The sequence below is a fragment of the Giraffa tippelskirchi genome, chromosome 3 (assembly GCF_054371585.1).
Source record: "Giraffa tippelskirchi isolate mGirTip1 chromosome 3, T2T-mGirTip1v1.2.pri, whole genome shotgun sequence".
In the NCBI taxonomy this organism is placed as follows: domain Eukaryota; kingdom Metazoa; phylum Chordata; class Mammalia; order Artiodactyla; family Giraffidae; genus Giraffa; species Giraffa tippelskirchi.
The window spans coordinates 97,995,738-98,015,646 of NC_137277.1; the positions used below are offsets into that span (position 1 = coordinate 97,995,738).

Below are 19,909 nucleotides of genomic sequence, written 5' to 3' on the forward strand. Positions count from 1 at the left end.
AGGTCACATTAGCTCAGACCTACCTGGTTATTTAAGGGGTAGTTGTAGTAGAATGAAGCACACAATAGGTCTAGACTCAAAAGAGGCAAGATCAAGTTCCAGCTCTGATAATATTGTACCCACTTGGCAAGCCACTTAATCTTTCCTGGTATCTGTTCATCTGTAGGCTGTTGACTTTGCAAGGTTATTATGTGAATTCAGTACACAATGGGTGTTACATTTATTTTTTATTCAAAATTATTTTTCCTGTTATAAAGGCAAAAAATGTAAACAAATAGAAGCCCAATAATTATGGAGATAGTAAAGAAAGACTTAAAGTCAAACAATGCAAGCATCGATTGGTATATGCAAGCATAGATTGGTATAGCTTCTTTAGAAAGTAGTTGCAATGCATACTGATAACACTGAGTAGGTAACACTGTCTTCTTTGATCCAATTATTCCACATATGAGTCTGTCATTGAAAATATAAAAAAAAGCGGGGAAATCTTCATGTGTAAAGGTATTTTTTCATAGCATATTTTTGTCATGGAAAGCAAGTGGAAACAACCTAAATTTTAAGTAAATAACGAAATTTAGATGCTTAGAAGATGCTTTAATTCTTATAGTGTTAAATGAATAGAAATGGATTCAAAACACATATTTTGTGTGATTATATGCAGAATCATTTGTACCAAGAAAAATAAGCACTAAAAAGGACTGGAAAGAAATAGGACAAGATTTCCAACAATAATGGGTAAAATAAAACCAGAATATGCTTTGAATAAAACCACTATATGAACTTTTGCCCCTTTTTGCATTCCTCTAATGCCTTATACATATATGACACTGTATATAGTAAGTGAATTTCTTAAGCATTATGCCTTAGCTCCTAATTAACTAGAATACTTGTTTCAACCAACTCTCCACTTAATCAAAGTTCACCTTAATTAGCCCTGCAAAATAGTTTTGAAATACTTTTTTCTGATGGTCTATTCTTATTTTTTCACCCAGCTATCTGTAAGATCATAGCTATTCAGGATCTAGCACATTTGGCATTTGGTCAAATACCAAAAGCTTGGATTTAGTCATTGAGTGTCACAAGGCGCAACATTAAAGGAATTTTCCAGCATTGCTCCCCACATACAGCCGGGCTTATGTCACTTGATCCTGAAGAATGCCAAGCAGTGAGCAGCGAGTGGTGACTGCTCATGGCAGGGGAGCTAGTGTGTATGTTTCTATCAACAGGAAAATGGGTGCAAGCCCAACAAGGAGTGTGCAGGGGCCTTTTCATTGCAGACAACAGATTTCAGAGAAAGTTCATCAGCATTATCATTGTTAGTTAAGCATAAGGAGGGTATACAATAAACAAAAACTCATTAATTTATAGAAATAGAAGAAAAGCATCCAAAAGAGGCAACTCCATGAATATTTGGTTCTCTGACCCACAGGAAGTAATATTTATTGCCTTCAGGTGAGAGACGTCTTTAGTGGTTTTCTTTTGTAATAACATTATAGAATATCATTTTGGGTTTCTAGCATGTCCTACAGGCCTTTCTATGCCTCACTTGGGAACAGAACACCATGCTCAGCATACACTGGAGTTGTCCACTCAGGAAATGGATGCTAGCCTGTGTTGGGGCAACCCACAGAGGAAATGACTTTTGCAGAGAAGGAGTAACATCTCTAGGGCAGAAATTAACTCAGTCCTTGAATTTCAAATAGAAATGTTTCCTCACACCCGAGCTCACCTAAAGAGCAAAAGAATGAACATTGACCTCAATTATAGGGAAGGAAAAGCCCCTTGAAGGCTCATGGGATCATAGAGGGTTAAAAATGAACAGTACTGATATTCCACCACACACAAGATACACACAGATGAGGAGACAGTTCAGAGACGTTAGAAATTTTTTTGAGATCACACAGCCAGGAAATGATGGAGTCAGAATTCAGCCCCAAGTCCCCTGGCTCTCTGCAGCTCTGTTGTTCAGTTGTCCAACTCTTTGCAACCGCATGGACTACAGAACACCAGGCTTCCCTGTCCCTCACCACCTCCCGGAGTTTTCCCAAGTTCATGTCCATTGCATCTGGCTTCTACACAAACACGACAGGGCTTGTGATCTGCCAGACCACCAGCAGAACTGTTCTTCAGATGTTCAGGAAGTGGTGTTGCATGATGGTAAGTGTTCTGGAGTCAGACCAGAGTTTAAATCTGAACTGTCACTGGCTAGTGTGTAACGCTGGGCAAGTCATCTCTCTGAACATCAGGCTCATCTATAAAGCCAGATCATAAACCTGGCCCCACAGTGAGGTGGGAAGAATTAAATGATATAATGACCTCAAGTGCTGGACAGGCCACAGGGACTCAATGAACAGGATCTGCCCCTACAATCCTACTGCTGTTCTTGAAGGCAGACCCAAAGCCCTGAATAGTCAGCTCAGCTACGGAGGAAGAATGTGGTCCGTATGTTTCATCCTTCTTCACAAGACCTGTATGGCTGTGTCTGAACTCCTTCGTGTTCAATCAGAATAAATCAAATCCAATCTAAACCTTTTAGTGCTTGGCACCATTTGTGATACTAATTCATCAGTTTTTATTTTCATTTTCTAGTTTACCCAAACCAGCCATTTCTAGAGGCTAGCTACTTTAAACTAAGCCTGCCAATAAAATACGACTCATCTTGAAAAATACCACAATCTTTCAGAAGGAGTGTAAATATAAATATACACAATACAGAAAAAAATATTATTAGTTTATTTTTTATTGAAGCATAGTGGATTTACAATACTGTGTTATCTTCTGGTATACAGAAAAGTGATTTATATATTCTTTTTCATTTTCCATTATGGTTTATTACAGGATATTGAATATAGTTCCCTGTGCTATATAGTAGAACCTTATTGTTTATCTATTCTATATATAATAGATTGCATCTGCTAACCCCAAACTTCCAATCCTTTCCTCCTCCATATGCCTATCCCCTGGCAACCACAAGTCTGTTCTCTATGTCTGTGAGTCAATACATGAAAATTTGATAGGAGTTTGGTCTTCAGCTTGGGTGCCAGTTCAACTCTAAATTTTCCCAGTTCTATTTTGGGGCATTAAAATCTATATGTGCTTAATATCCCAGCCACCCTGCCATCCATGAGGTTTGAATATCCTTTATGAAATGAACTTGATCCTCCTGCCTTACTTTTGGTCTCTCTCCAGAGAGGCTAATGTGCTGGCATAGCTCTACCATTTGTCAGCCAGAAGTCTGGTTACACATTTGCTCGTCAATCTAAACCTAACCTATTCATACGCGCACTTGGGGTTTCCTGTAAATCAACCAGACGTTCTGTCGTTCACCAGCAATATCTCTTCATAGTGTTCTACACTCATGTGCCTTCGTGAACTATTCACTATGTTTGTGGAAGAAGCATTCAAATCAATGTGCTTTTTCAGGAATGGTGACACCAGAATGTTATAAATCTGTTCATTACCACAAGGATAAATGATATTTCTGCCAAAGACTTTTGATAACGGGTACAGTAATGCATCTCAACACTTTCTGAAATTTAAAGGTCTGTCCTCAGAGGTAAGTAGGATAATGCATGACTAACAAAAGCAAATCCCAAATTCCGGAGCTAAACTGTCCTTGTCAGGGTACTTGATCGTTTCGAGCAGACGCTGCCTTAGAAAGTTCATAATGTGATTTCTATTCTCTTGATATTAATCTCCAGGTAAGGCTGACCCCATGGTTTGTTAAAGGGCAGGTCCTTCTTAATTCAGCATGCTTTATTGTGATGTTTCTTATATTGGAATTCACACACGCTTTTTAACAGTTGTGCTTCAGGAATCTGCTATGGTTTAAGGATGATATTTCATAGAATTATCAGTTCATCATTCATTACAATATTTTAACATTCAGTTGATTTGTCTCTTCAGAAGCTTAAGATATTTGTTTCTGATTAGAGTAATTAGTTGTTAACATTGTTTTTAAAATAGGTGATTTGACTCTTGCCCTCACTAGCTCTTTTGGCATCTGCAAGAGATACAAAGGAACTATGGAACTGGAAATTTAAGCAAGAGAAATAGCAGTTCTTACTGACACGTGCACCACATTGTGGCGGCCAGTTAACTTCAGTGTTTCAGCATTGTAAAATGGTGTTTATATGTAGAGCTAATTCATGAAAACTGTGGATGAAATGAAGGGGGGAAGCCTCCAATGTAGCATATCTTCAAAGAGCACATTTTATTCCCACAAGTGCTTGAAAATGTCTGGTGTCATTACTGTTCACTTTTGTATCGTTACTATTCACTTCAAGCACTTGGGGGTATGAGTATCCGTGCTGTAAAAAAAATCCAGTATCTGTGAAAATCCAAATGGCATGTCCTCTAAAATTAAAGACTCACAGATAGAGCTGTATCATATTGGCTTTCAAGATGTCCAAGATGAACAGAATATACATTCTGATCAGAGAGTAATGGTGGTTCCTTCCAGTTTCGGATTCTGAACAGGCTCAGCAGATCATCATTAAAGTTCCCGAGTCTAGGTTTCAAACATCAAGTCGCTTTTTGATAGTATAAAGATTAGTGTCTACAGAAGTAAAATTCTGTGCCTCAGTGAAATGGAGAAATACCTTCCTTCCCAAGCCCTCTCTCCTGTTCATTCCTGTTCATTCCCAGGGCAGCTGTTTTCCTCTATCTGACGTACACCCTCTAGTGTTTCCTGGATGAAGTACAGAAACTAAAGCTCAATTTACAAACAAAAACCATTATTGCAGTCTTGAAATATTATCCCCAGTTACCATACACTAAAGCAAACTTACCACCAGATGTTTTGACGTGAACTTTAAGTGATTGCCAAAACTTTTTCAGCCGAGAGTCTCAAAGCTAGATTCTTGTATTCCAACTTCAGATTCCAAAAGAGGACATTGACTTCTACTCTGTTAAGGTTAGATTCCTTCCCTTAGAATTCTTATATTCTAATTTACGTTTATTGTGTTATGCAGAGTGGGGAGGTGTTCAGTAAGAACTAAAGCATGCCAGCAAGCATTTCTTCGACCTATTTTCCAGGGATAGAACTTACAATGAATTCTCCTAAGTTACTCAAGAAGTTCAAGGTATTTTTGACTCACGAGAAAAGTGATTAATTTTTTAAATGGCTTTACAGAAACCATGGACATATTTTCTGCCACTGAAGCCCTTAGGTCAAACCAGAAAGAGTAGCCATTTGGGAAATGTATTCCTTATGAGCACTTTTTCTTGACAGAGAAGAAAATATATTTCCAAACCTGTCAGCTGCTGTCACTGCTACTTTGGAAGGCAGCCACAGCTGATTGTGTGAGCTAACTATAGGCTAAGGTCATCCAGGGATCCACCCTGTTCACAGGGATGGCACCCCCACCTCGCCAGAGCATGTGGCCTGCCAGTTCAGGCAGAACCGCCCAGAGAGCTATTTTCAGCTGGCCTTCCCACAAGAAGACCCTGGACTGTCCTTCATGCCACCAGCATCCAGTTTCATACTTAACTATTCTCAACCATAATCTGATCTCTTCTCTTCTTCACAGCCTCTTTTGAGACCTGTATAGCAGCTTGATAGATACAGCTAAACTTACTATTAACATTGATCTTTTGCTTAAACAGCACAAAGCTCATCACACATACAGCTTTGCTACTGTGCTGTGCTCAGTCACTCAGCTGTGTCTCTTTGTGACCCCATGGACTGTAGCCCACCAGGCTGCTCTGCCCATGAAATTTATTTACCAGGCAAGGATACTGGAGCGGGTTGCCATTTTCTCCTCCAGGGGAATCTTCCTGACCCAGGGATCAAACGTCTCCCATGTCTCTTGCACTGCAGGCAGATTCTTTACTGCTGAGCCATCGGGGAAACATATATAGCTCTACTACATATAAAATTATTTCAACCAAGTGCCTGAGCGAGAAACTTCAGAATAATTTAGCGTCTCTCATTTCTACAGCCATCCACCACCTCCCATCACTTGCAGGCTAGTCCATTCAGATTCCCAAAGATCTGTTGTTGATCCTCTCCCCTTCCATGTTTCCTGTCATTACAGTTCACCCACGTTTGCTTAGACTTCTGCAGTAGCCTCCCAGTCAATCTTCCTGCCTCCAGTCACCAATATTCTACCATAAGTTATCTTTCAAAATTATAAATCAGAATGTATAACTCTTCTGTTTAAAATCCTTCCATGTTTCTCCATCACCTATGAGATAAATTTTGACCTCACTACACCAGCATCCTTCACGATCCAGAGAGTCTTGCCTACTTTTCCAGCTCATTCCTTATCATTTCCTTTATGCCATCTTTCCATCTCTGCTTTCATCACATAAATATAATCTATGCTTTGACCAAATTGATTACTTACTCTCCCCTAAGCCCACCATGCTCTTTCATGTCTCCAGAGCTGCCTAGTGATCTTATCTACCTAGTGAATTTCTAGTTTTCTCCCATTAGGATTCAGTTTGACCATCACCTTTTGGATGGAGCTTCCCCTGACACTCTTCCAAAACTCCTTACACAGCTCACACACACAAACATATGTAGTTAGTCCCTTGATTCTCTGCAGGCCATTGTTTACTCTTTCTTCTTGTATCACTACACACACACACACACACACACACACACACACACTTTGGACTCTCCAGTTAGACTATGAGGCTTTTAATGTAGGAGACATATTATTGATTTTTGTGTTCCCAAATATTATTTGCCAGACCAGGGGTGGAGACAGTGAATAAGACAAACATAATCATTCCCTCCACAAAGCCTGCAGTTCAACCACCTCTCCATTGTCCCTTGAATCCAATCTTTATACAGGATTCTGTCTATCTGCATTGAATATCGGAGAAGGCAATGGCAACCCACTCCAGTCCCCTTGCCTGGAAAATCCCATGGATGGAGGAGCCTGGTAGGCTGCAGTCCATGGGGTCGCCAGGAGTCGGACACGACTGAGCGATTTCACTTTGACTTTTCACTTTCATGCACTGGAGAAGGAAATGGCAACCCACTCCAGTACTCTTGCCTGGAGAATCCCAGGGATGGCGGAGCCTGGTGGGCGGCCGTCTCTGGGGTCGCACAGAGTCGGACACGACTGAAGCGACTTAGCAGCAGCAGCAACAGCATTGAATATGCTCCTACCTGCCATTCGTCTGGGCTTGTGTGAGTGCTTGTAATTCATCATGGCTTCATTCAAGTTTTCTTGCCAAGACTTTCTCTTACAGTGAAGTGGATTATGAGTTGGTTAAAGGACCATATCTAAGGATGCTGTGTACAGAATCAATGCTGATCGTAAGGAGGCTTCTAGAAGTACCACCAAGGCCTCCGTCATACCTATATTTTGTATTAGTTGGAGGTTTTGCTATACATAGAAAGCACATGCTTACTCCTTGTGTGAACAAAGTGAAGCTGGTTAAAAATGATATCCAATCACAGAATCAAGATGTATTGATTATCTCTTGCCACACAGCAAATCATACCAAAGTGAGGGGCTTTAAATAACAGACATTTATTAATATTATCTCACAGTTTCTCTAGTGCAGAGAACTCAGACTATCCCTGTGAGCAGACAGGGAAAATGCTCAGTCTTCACTGGGGAGACTCCCATCTGCTTGAGGGAAAAGGAAGGACAAGACAAGTCTGAAGAAATCCGGAGAGAAATGGCAACATTCTTCATGACAGGTCTAGGGAAGAATAGCACTTAAGAAGAATTTAAAGATATATCCTGGGCTCCCATTTTCACTCAGCAATAAGGCAACAAGACCCTTAGTAAGCAGCTGCTCCCTTGTGATAACCCACAAGCTCCAACTGAACACAGTCCTAACACTGCATTGTAGCATGCAAATTGGCATTTACCCTATTGTCATCTTAGAGGGCTTTCCTGGTGGCTCAGTGGTAAAGAATATGCCTGCAATGCAGGTGACATGGGTTCAATCCCTGGATTGGGAAGATCCCCTGGAGAAGGAAATGGCAACCCACTCCAGTATTCTTGTCTGGGAAATCCCATGGTCAGAGGAGCCTGGCAGACTACGGTCCATGGGATCACAAAAGTCAAACATGACTTAGGGACTAAACCACTACCACCGTCTTTTAGAAGGGTTGAGAAAGATAGCCCTGTATCAATCAAAAATGTGAAAATTGAAGGTAGACCAACAAAGCTCTGACTTTGTAGAGGAGAGAAAACTTTTTTGTGTTAAATACACAAGGAAAACAGTTATATATTTTTTAAAGTATCTTAAGATGCTATTACTATGCAGCTTCATTCATTCATTCATTCATATTGCCCACCTGGATCTGTTCTCATTTGAATTTTCCACTCTTCCAAGCTAAGTATTTAGCTTGTAGGGTTTTACTTCTTGTTCACCCCGCCCTTTGTAAAAGATGGGGACTGGTGAGTGCTGCCAGCAAATATTTGATTGACTAATTGACAGGGTGGGTCAAGTTTCTGCACAAAAAATAAATGTGAGGGAAAGGTCCTCCCTTCCTCATTTAGAGAATATTTTGTCAAACCCCAATGGCCAATTCCTATCTCATCGTTGTATTTTAAGCAGGGGACAGCTGGAGCTTACTGCCTGCAGCCTGCCCAGTCTTTATTCCTTCACTAAAGGCAGGAAACAGCAGGACTCTGCACAGAGCAGGCTCATCAAAGACAAGCCACTGACATGGGCACTTAATAAGAATGGGCTCGCTGGCCCAGTGCTGGCTTTGGGGAGCCACAGGCAGGCACACACTGAGGAGCGCTGTAAGCAGTCTTCTCCCGTCATCCTTTGGGGGTGAGGGGAATGAGGAACAAGGCTCCTTCCATTCTATAACAAATGACCTATTTCAGTGAAATAAGAAAGGGAGGGCAGCCATGCGGTCAGCCAGTCAGTTCTATGCCACGTTGTAGCGATGTTAGTATTTCATACCAGTAATTCTGTCTAACAGAAACTCATCTTGGCTTTTTCCCATTCCTTTTAGCAAGATTGCAGTTGTAAATCAGCCAGAGTGTCCTGGAGGCTGCTTCAGGTTGGTTGTTGTGAGCAGTCTAGGGAGAGGAATCTTCAGAATAATTTAGGAAATGAGTCTAAGAGGGAAGGTCAGTTTTGCTATTTAGAATCAGAGCACTATGCCAAACTTGGCTTTGAAGGGATGCTCTAAATGTCAGTCTTGGAATCTGAATTTAGAATATCTAATAAAACACAACAATTCATGCTTTTACCCCCACGTGACTTAGTTCAGGTTCTCAGTTCTGACCTCTGAGCCATCCTCTAAATTTGGGAGGCCACTTTAATAATAATCCATTTTGCATTGGTAAGGTCCCTTTTGAATCATAAGAACAGTTTTATTCACAGCTCCAAGAGGACAACAGGGTGGGTGTTTATGTGATCTGAAAGGCATTATGAATAGATACTGAATTCGAAGGGAGAATTCAGGTCCTGGCCCTCTCCCTCTTTTTGTTTCGAAACCAGACTCTACCTATTTTCCTCCTCCTCCACCCAAAGTCCCCTGGCAGACACATTTCTACTCTCTGTTTCTGAGTTTGGTTTTTTTTTTTTTTAAGATTCCATAGATAAGAGATACCTTGCAGAACTTGTCTTTCTGTCTGGCTTATTTCACTTAGCAAAATATCCTCAAGGTTTATCCATGGTGTGGCCAATGGCAGGGGTTCTTCCTTTCTCATGTCTGAATAATATAATGTTTACGTGGAACATATCTTCTTTGTCTGTTTATCTATTGATAGACACTTGGGTTGTTTCCACATACTAGCTAGTGTGGATAATGCTCATGTGAACACGGAGGTGCAAATATCTTTTTCATGTGCAGTTTTCTTTTCCTTTGGATAAATGTACAGAAGTGGGATTGCTGAATTGTATGGTAATTTGATTTTTGATTTTTTTGGTCTTACTTATTAATAACAGTGTGATCTTAGGAAAGTACCTTGACCTCTCTGGGCCCTTCCTTCTTTATATCTAAAATTAAGAGACAAAGTTATTCAAGGAATAAATGAAAAAGCATTTTTAAAAAATAAATTTTATTTATTGTTTTTGGCTATGCTGGGTCTTCATTGCTTCGTGGGCTTTTCTGTAGTTGCAGCGAGTGGGGGCCACTCTCCAGTGGCAGTGCACAGGCTTCTCATAGCAGTGGCTTCTCTTGCTGCGGAGCGTGTGGGGTCTAGGACACTCGGGCTTCAGTAGTTGCAGCTCCCAGGTTCTAGAGCACAGGCTCAGTAGTTGTGCACAGGCTTAGTTGCTCCACATGTGGGATCTTCCTGGACTAAGAACTGAACCCACATCTCCTGCATTGGCAGGTGGATTCCTTACCACTGAGCCACCAGCAAGCCTAGATTTTTTTTTTTTTTTTAAGTATTAAGAAAGTGAAGTTAGAAACTGTAGTGCAGGGAGATGAATGGCTCAAATCACTCAACTAGCAGCTGCAGAATCAAGACTGGAGTCTATGTTTCATGACCCAGAACTCAACCTGGCAGCAGCTGGTTTGTTAACTGAATGCAGACATGTTTCCCTCTGAAGTCAGTCCCTCTAAGCTAAGGAAGGATTGATATGAGACACAAATTAAGTAGAGCAATTCTGGGGACCCTCATCCATGCAGACTACAACTCCTGCCAGGTTTACCTACCCCCTGGCAAGTCACAGACAACGCAGGACTCAGTAGGCATTCCTTACTAGAAAGAACTTATTGCAGGAATATCTATGATGGCCCCATGACTGGGGAGAATGAGTCAGGAGGGGACTTAGAAACAGTCCATACAAAGAGCTACAATCCACAGATTTGGTCTCCATTGCAATTCTCTGCCTAAACCTCCTGTTCTGGTCCGGGCCCTGTGTCCTCAGCAGATTTGCCTCTTCCTTGTGTGCCTACGAGTGCTCCGTCTCAGTCGGGTCACTACTGAATTACACAAAACACATCTCTCCTCTACTGCACATCTCTCCCCTGCTGCACTGTATCTCTAAAGACCCCCACTCTCTGTGGAGATAAAAGGAAAACTGAGATCCCTGGAGACAAAACACAGCCCCCTCCCATAAAAGCATCATTCTTTGTCAGACCCTCTCTAGCTTCTTACAGAAACCATTGAGAAAGTAAGAATACCTCAAGTAATACTTAACTCTGAGCCCACTGTTTTAATTATTAACATTTGGCAGCCAAAGGAAGCAAACAATAGCACTTCATCCAGACACTGAAGAAGGAAAAAGGAACTTCTCATACCCTGGTCTTTATAAGCTGCTTGAGCAATCACTTTGAATGAGCACATGCAGCCTTCAAAACATACCAGCAAATGCTCCAAAGTGGGATGATGGGTTCATTCACTCTGCAAATATTTATTTAACTCCACACACTTCCAGGTGCTAGGTATACACCAGAGAACAAAATAGACAAGAATCCCTGTTCTTGTGGAGCTTATGTTCTGGTGAGAGATAAAGGAGGCACTTTTTAAAAAAATTATAGTTGTTTACAATATTGTATTAGTTTCAGGTATATAGCAAAGTGATATGTACATATATATATATTTATGTATACACACACACACACACACACACACGTATATGTATTGTTATAATTTAGTCACTGTTATTAAGTCATGTCTGAGTCTTTGCGACCCCATGGACTGTAGCCTGCCAGGCTCCTCTGTCCATGGAATTTCCCAGGCAAGAATACTGGAGTGGGTTGCCATTTCCTTCTCCGGGGGATCTTCCCAACCCAGGGATCAAACTTGTGTCTTCTGCATTGGCACGAAGATTCTCTACCACTGAGTCACTGGGAAGCCCATATATGTGTATGCATATATACATATATTCCTTTTCAGATTCTTTTCCATTAAAGTTACTACAAGATATTGAATATATTGAATATAGTTCCTTGTGCTATAAATTCTCATTGTTTATCTACTTTATATACAATAATGTCTATCCATCAATCTCATTGTTGTTGTTCAGTCGCTCAGTTGTGTCCAACTCTTTGCAACCCCATGGACTGCAGCATGCCAGGCTTCCCTGTCCTTCATCATCTTCTAGAACTTTCTCAAACTCATGTCCATTGAGTCAGTGATGCCATCCAACCATTTCGTCCTCTGTCATCCCCTTCTCCTCCTTTCCCAGCATCAGGGTCTTTTCCAATGAGTCAGCTGTATCAGGTGGCCAAAGTATTGGAGCTTATCCCAAATTAATCCTTCACCCCTTACCTTTCCCTTTTGATAATCATAAGTTTGTTTTCTAAGTCTGTGAGTCTGTTTTGTAAATAAGTTCATTTGTATTATTTTTTTAGATTCCACATATAACTGATATCATAGAATAGATGTCTTTCTCTGTCTAACTTCATTTAGTGTGATAATATCTAGGTCCATCCACGTTGCTGGGAATGGCATTATTTTATTCTTTTTTATGGCTGAGTAATATTCCATTGTGGGGGCTTCCCAGGTGGCTCAGTAGTAAAGAGTCTGCCTGCCAGTGCAAGAGACACAGGAGATGTGGGTTCTATCCCTGTGTTGGTAAGATCCCCTGGAGAAGGAAATGGCAACCCACTCCACTATGCTTGCCTGGGAAATCTCATGGACAGTGGAGCCTGGTGGTCATGGGGTCCCAAAGAGTTGGACATGACTTAATGACTAAATAACAACAAATATTCCATTGTTATTTATACCATATCTTCTTTATCCATTCATCTTTTGATGGACATTTAGGTTGTTTCCACGTCTTGGCTATTGTAAATAGTACTGGTATTAATATTGGGGTGCACGTGTCTTTTCAAATTAGAATTTTCATTTTTTCTGGATATATGCTCAGGAGTGGGATTGCTGGATGAAATGGTAGCTCTATTTTCACTTTCTTAAGGAACTGCCATATTGTTTCCCATATTGGCTACACCAACTTACATTCCCACCAACAGTGTAGGAAGGTTCTTTTTTCTCTTCACCCTTTCTAGCGTTTATTATTTGTAGACATACAGGTGGCCAATAGGTAGGTGAAAAGATTCTCAACATTGCTAATGATTAGAGAAATGCAAATCAAAACTGCAATGAGGTATTACCTCACATTGATCAGAATGGTGGTCAGGAAAAAGCCTACAAATAATAAATGCTGGAGAGGAGGCAAACATGTAACAACACAATAAATAAGGAAATTATATAGTATGTTAGGAGGTGAGAAAAAAATATAGTAGGATAAGAGGAATGGGGACTGTTGGGGGTCCTATTTTACATGGGGCAGTCAATGTTGACATTAATAAGAGGGTAAACTTTTAACAGAGACCTAAAGGAAAAGAAGAATGTAACCAAGTGGATTATCTGGAAACCAGGGCTATACACAGAGCAGTCAGTGCAAAGATCCTGAGGTAGGAGCTAGAATGTTGGTGGAACATTAAAGAAGCTGCTATGTCCGGAATGAAGTGGATGTGAAATAAAATAGAGGAAATGAGGTCACAGAGGAAACAATGGACAGATAAGTGGAACTTTAGGTGTGTTAGTCACTTGTGTCCAACTCTTTGTGACTTCATGGACTAGCCTGCTGGCCTCCTCTGTTTATGGGATTTCCCAGGCAAGAATACTGGAGTGGGTTGCCTTGGAGAAGTATTTCCTTCTCCAAGGGATTTTCCCGACCCAGGGATCGAACCTGGGTCTCCTGCTTTGGCAGATGGACTCTTTACCATCGGAGTCACCAAGGATGCCCAAGTGGAACTCTATAGGCTCATATACAAGGTTTGCTTTCCTTTAGAGAGATGGAACCACTGGTGCCTTTGGAGCAGGGGTGTAATACCGCCTGCCTTGGGTTTTTATAGGATCCCACTTAGGCTGCTGTGTGGTATTTTTGTTAAATGCTCAGTTAAGGCCACAGGGATAGGGCCTTGTACTCTTTTACTTGTTTTCCTCAAAGATGTTCCAAGTTGGTGGATTTCCATGCTGACACACAACAGCATCCCCCACTGAACTGAACTTTCCCACATCCTCCATCATGAGTCCCCACCCCCAGGAAGCATAGTCTCGGCCTCTTCCATCCCAGCATCACGTGGAGATGGACAAAGAAAGGGAGGAATCTTCTCTTCCCCCTCTGTTTGCCAACTTCTCAATAATTCCAACTCCACCTAGCGAGATCCATTAGAGCTAATTAACGACCCCCTTTTCAGGAGGTGTCTCTTCACGATGATTAATTCTGGGTCAGAGACAGAAAGCTTGTTCCATTATAGTTCTTTTTAAAAAATTATTATTATTCAGGCTTCTAATACCGGCATGAACTGCGGGTGAATTTCTGAAGTCATGTTACTTAGCTGTCACAACTAGTAATAGAAAAATTCAATTTATAAAGAATTAGGAGAGGCAGGAGAGGCATGCTCTTCGGTTCAGAACAAAGGAGATCAATCCTGACACAATGGCAGCATGACATTCGTGGACTTTGAAGATTCTAGGCTTCCTCTTCATTAATTAGAGAGAATCAAGAGTTCTGGTGGTTAATTATTTGCAGAAATTGTGCTCTGCAAAAGCAGATGCCAACTCACTCCAGCCGCCTCCAGCTGCAGCTCTGCATGATAATTAAACTGCGTGTCAGTCCTAACCTCAATCTGGGTGGGTAAATAAACCCTCCGTTGGCCACTACCTTCCTCCACCCCTCAGGTTTAGATGGGGTCAAGTGACTTCCTGACACAGGGACCACAGGAGGCTGACACTGTTCTAAATGGATTACCGTGGAGAGGTAGTACTTTTAAATCCACATCCAGAAACATAAGATCAAAGATACCTACAACCTGTTCCTACAAAGTGCATGTTGGGGGGGGAGGGTTGAGACGAATTTGTGTTAAGGTCAGTTGGTGCACTTGGGTTGTTGCTGTTGTTACCATTGTTGTTACAGAGTTGACTAATCAATTCTCTTTTTGAAAAGCAACTTGAATTGTTCTTAATCTTTTATTTACAAAAGTAATATATATCCTTCATATGAAATTCAAGCTATGTAGAAGTGTGTGCATAAATGCTAAGTCGCTTCAGTCGTGTCGGACTCTTTGCAGCCCTATGGACTGTAGCCCTCCAGGCTCTTCTGTCCATGGGATTCTCCAGGCAGAAATACTGGAGTGGGTTGCCATGCCCTGGGGAAGGGGAAACAGGATGCAGTACTCCTCTTCCAGAAATAGAAATGCAGCTAAATTTAGCCCAGGGCCTCCTGTTCCCTCAGTAAGGCAGAAGACAGAGCCTCATCTCTAATTTTCCCTTTCAGGCATCAATTTCTTGGGGGTGGTTTATCCAGAGGACTTCAAATCTCAAACTGCACAGAGCCTTGAGTGTCTGATTGGCATTCAGGAAGCGCCATGAGTGGCGAGATGAGAGTGACTGCCTGGCAGGCCTTTCCCCAAATACCCAGTTTGCCTTGGGTAGTTTGACATTTACTGGCATTAAGATCCTTTGGCTGTTTCACAGTCCATTTATTTAAGGTATTTGAAACTCTCTCTGCAGAACAGTTAAGGTTATAATATTAGCCTGGCTGACATCAGACCCTCTCTCGGGTTACCAAGGTTATTCTGAACACTTAGAGGTTACCCAACTTTAAATAGCAGTAGCAAGTTTTGTCCACATCTTGGTTACAGCATTTATTATACTCCTTTGTAATTATTTGGCTACTCAACTGGCTCCCCCACTAGAGAGTTACCTCCTTAGGGCAATGAATGTGTTTTGAGCGTCTTGGTGCTGCCAGCTCCTAGCTGGACATGGGATACATGTTTCAGGCTAACCCTGTTTTACTGGGCTTTTATTATACAGTATTTATTTGTTTGTTGGCAGGTTTTTTGGTGGTGGTGATGGTTGTTTGTTTCAATGTACATAACTTGACACAGGATGTAATGGTCAGTTTTTTTATGTCAACTTGCTATACTACAGTACCCAGTGGTTTAATTAGACACTAATCAAAGTATTTCTATGAAGATACTTGGTAGGCAGGATTATCCTTAACAACCAGTTGACTTTGTTATTCTCTTTCTTTTTTATTTTTTAAATTATGAAAGTATGCACGGTGGGCTACAGTCTATGGGATTGCAAAGAGTTGGACATGACTGAGCTACTAACACACACATGATAACACATTTACAGGAGACTTGGAAAATACAGAAAAAATTACATTTAGTTCCGCTATATATTACAATTATTTTTAAGTAGATAAATTAAGATTTTTAGTTGGTGTTTCAATATCAAGCTCTCAAAAATTAATGGAATGAATATATAGAGAAGTAGAAGGATATAGTAGACCCAAAAAACACTGTGAACCAATTCAACATAATTAAGATATGTACAATTTCCACACAACAGCAGGATACAAATTCTATTCAAGTTCCCATAAACTATAAACTAGGAGACTCTGGAACATATCCAGGGACATAAAACAAGATACAAAAATGTCATGACCTAAAGAAATTGAAATCATACAGAGTCTGTTCTCCTACCACTGTGGAATTATGTTAGAAATCAATATCAAAAGATATTTGAAAATAACCCCCATGTTTTCAAGTGCAATGTGACATTTAGTAAGAGAGATCTTTGACTTAGCCATTGAAAGCCTCAATAAAGTTAGAAGACTGAGGAAAGACAAAGACTTATTGCAGAGAAGAAAGCATTTAAATGAGAAATTAGTTTCGAAATGAGAAACTAATATAAAAGACCCTGATGCCGGAAAGGACTGAGGGCAGGAGGAGAAGCGGGCAAGAGAGGATGAGATACTTGAATGGCATCACCAACTCAACGGACATGAGTTTGAGCAAACTCCAGTAGCTAGTAAAGGACAGGGAAGCCTGGCGTGCTGCAGTCCATGGGGTCACAAAGAGTTGGACACAACTGAGCGACTGAACAACAACAACAGCTGTGTGAGTCAAATGCTTAAAATGAATACCTTTATATAAATAAATAAAATCTTCTGTTGTTTCTCCAGAGAACCCTGACTGATATTCATGATATACAAAAATTTATGTAAAACACACCATTTATCTATCTACTGATTCTTCTATCTACTTATTTATTGATCTGCTTTTTAATTTGGGTCATTCAACAAATCGTTTTCGAGTGCCTGCCACACGCCAGGTGTTGTGCTCAGTCCTAGCCCTAAATCTCAAAGAATGGCTTTCTTTACGGCAAGTCCAAGGTCTTACTGGAGGCTTCCTAAAGAAACACAGCCAGTCTAGAATCTGCAGGAACTAGACTCAGACAGTGAGTCACCTGCCACCGCCATGGCCTGGGGCAGGGCCAGCCTGGGCTGGCACAGAGCCAAGAAGGAACAAAACACATTTTCCCAGTCATCTAGGGCCAAAAAGAAAAAAAAGAAAAGACACCAAGCTTGGGAGATGGAGAAATGTTCAGGGTGGATTTTCTTGCCACAGGCAATCTTGAGGCTGGAAAAACTTTCCTTCTCACAGACACCAATTGCCAACAATTTGCCTTCCTGGTGTGATAGGATGACCTCACTTCCTCTCCAGGAGCCCTGAGGATTTCTCATCAGCCCAGAAGCTTCCAGAAGGGCTGGCTTCAGGCTCTGTCATCACATCTTTGGCCCACAGAAGCAGCTGGGTAGTGGGGGCAGGAGGAAGAGCAGGAAGAGCCTTGGCTCTTTGCAGTTTTTCCAAGAGTGGCACCGTTTCAATGAACTTGACAAGAAAATGCTGATGTTTGTAAGTCTCAGTGGGAAGGTGTAGGAGAAGGCAGTGTGAGCACCAGCCAGAAGGCCCAAAGAGAAGGTCATCAGAGGTATATGATAGCATTTGGCAAAGCCAGGTCCTGCCCTGACCAGGTATATACCCTGCCAGCCCCAGGGCTTTCTCTGCAGAGAGAATATGGCACATTTTCCTTCCTCTTCCTAGAGGGTAGTAGCAAGAAGTGAAGGCAAACCTTGGACTAGGTGTCCCTGCCCCTGTGAGCAGTTCAGGGTTCAGGCAGTACTGGTAAGCCCGCATTGTTTACAGATGAGAAAAAAATGTCACCTTCCTCAAGACACTTGACTGCTGTCTGCCGTAAAATGGTCTTCATCAATATACATCTCTACGATAAAACTATGGGCGCCCCTGGTGGCTCAGGCAGTAAAGAATTTGCCTGCAATGCCAGAGACCCGTGTTCGATCCCTGGGTTGGCAAGATACCCTAGAGGAGAGCATGGCAACCCACTCCACTATTCTTGCCTGGAGAATCCCCATGGACAGAGGAGCCTGGTGGGCTATAGTCCATGGGGTCACAAAGAGTCGGACACAGCTGAGCGACTAAGCACACAGCACGATGAAGAGGACTGAAAGGTCATCCCTGGAGTTCTGCAAGACACCACCTTTCTCGTGGCCCTGGGGCTATCTGGGCTTTCTCTTGGGAGCTCCAGCCTCAAGCTGTTGCGGTTTCCTTTATCTCAGGGAGCTCTGCCTTGCGGTCTTGTCCAATTTAACAGAGAGGTGTCTGTGAGCCCAGATCTCTTCCTAAAGAAAACTTAATCCTCCTGGCTTTCCCTGAGGCTGGCAGTGCTACCAGTCTGGCAACTTGTGGTAGAATTTTCTAGGTTCCCACAATCATCTGACTCTTGTTTGCAAGTGCTTCTTCTATCTTCCCAGCATACTTATTCATCTAAGACTCTCAAGAAATTTAACACTTCCTTAGCTGAAAAAGATGCTGCTAATTTTGACGGCACCACATCAGTCCAGAGTGAAGCTTAGAAGGGTGAGGGGCAGACTGGGTGTCCCCACTGGAGTGGGTTCACCCCAGGGATGGGTTCACTCTCCCTCCTGGGTTCATCCCAGGGATGCAAGTGGTAGGTGAGTCATGCTCCTGACACAGCTCTGGCTGTAGACAAGCCACTCAGACTCCTCTGGCCTCCAGCCACCTCGGTGCTGAGGACACACAGGCCCAGAGATACCCTCCTCTCAGCCTTGACTTTATCAGCCTGGACTCTGTCACTGTTATCATTTTGAGAGAGAAACTGGGTGCTCACCAGCTTCTGATCCCACATTCTGGTACAATGCCCACTTTTGTGGTTTGGGCTGGAGGAGGAGGCCTAGCACAGCTTGAGAAAGACTTGACTCTGGGTTAAGGAGTCCCTTTCTGGGGTCCTGCAGGCTGGTCAGGCACCAAACCCTTTCCTCTTTCCTGCTGAGTCTCTGGCTACTACATTCTCCCTCGTAGTGTCTGACAGACACTTTCTGTCTTCTATTCCTGGCCTGACAGGCTTGTGAGTAAAAGGAAAAGAAAAGCTACCTGGATGCATGAGTGTGCCCTTGGCAAAATGCTGCTGCCTTCTCTCTCCAAATACACAAGGCTGTTTTCTGTGCTTACAACTCATTCCCAGGAGGGGCCTTGCCCCTCCAGGCTTCTGAAGGAATTGCTGCAAAGGAGTAAGCCATATGGAAGCCTTAACAAGTGGCTGGGACAGCACTCACGGGTCCTGGTACCATTTTTGAACATCCTCACAAACGGGAAGGCAACAGGGAAGTGAACGGCTCCCTCACTGGTTAATTGGAGATGATCTGAGATGTCAATCAATTCCTGCTTCATAAAGTTTCTTGAGAACTTTTAATGAGATGAGGCACATGAAGTGCTTGGTGCACAGTGAGTACAAACTGAGCACTGATTTCACTCTTAGAAATGTTTCATGTAAAGGTGAGCGACATAGAGGCTCGTATGACATACATCACTAGAGTGAGGGCTAAAAGTGGGGGCCCTGGGAACAGGACCCTGGGCTCGAAGCCCTCGTCTGCCACTTCCCGGCTGTGTGGATTCAATAGATCTCTCCACCTCTGTGTTCCCCTACCTGTGAAATGGGGCTGTTGATAACAAAGCTTTTCTCATAGGACTTTTTCTGAGGATTACGTGAATCCTAGAGCAGTGCTAGGTATGGAAGGAGTACACACATGTATGTTGATGGTTATTATGTTATGCCTATGCTAACTCACTTCAGTTGTGTTTGATTCTTTGTGACCCCGTGGACTGTAGCCCACCATGCTC

The 19,909-nt window shown here is 42.2% G+C and overlaps 1 protein-coding gene across 6 annotated transcripts in view; it reads left to right on the plus strand.

Moving 5' to 3' along the window:
* The first annotated feature begins 3,225 nt into the window (after window positions 1-3,225).
* The window catches only part of ITGB6 (integrin subunit beta 6), a 147,424-nt gene continuing 130,740 nt past the window's right edge, over window positions 3,226-19,909 (plus strand). For all 6 annotated transcript variants that reach the window (XM_081582809.1, XM_081582811.1, XM_081582810.1 and 3 more), the window contains exon 1: window positions 3,226-3,556. The gene's annotated coding sequence lies outside the window, so the exon portion shown is untranslated. The remainder of the gene's footprint in view (window positions 3,557-19,909) is intronic.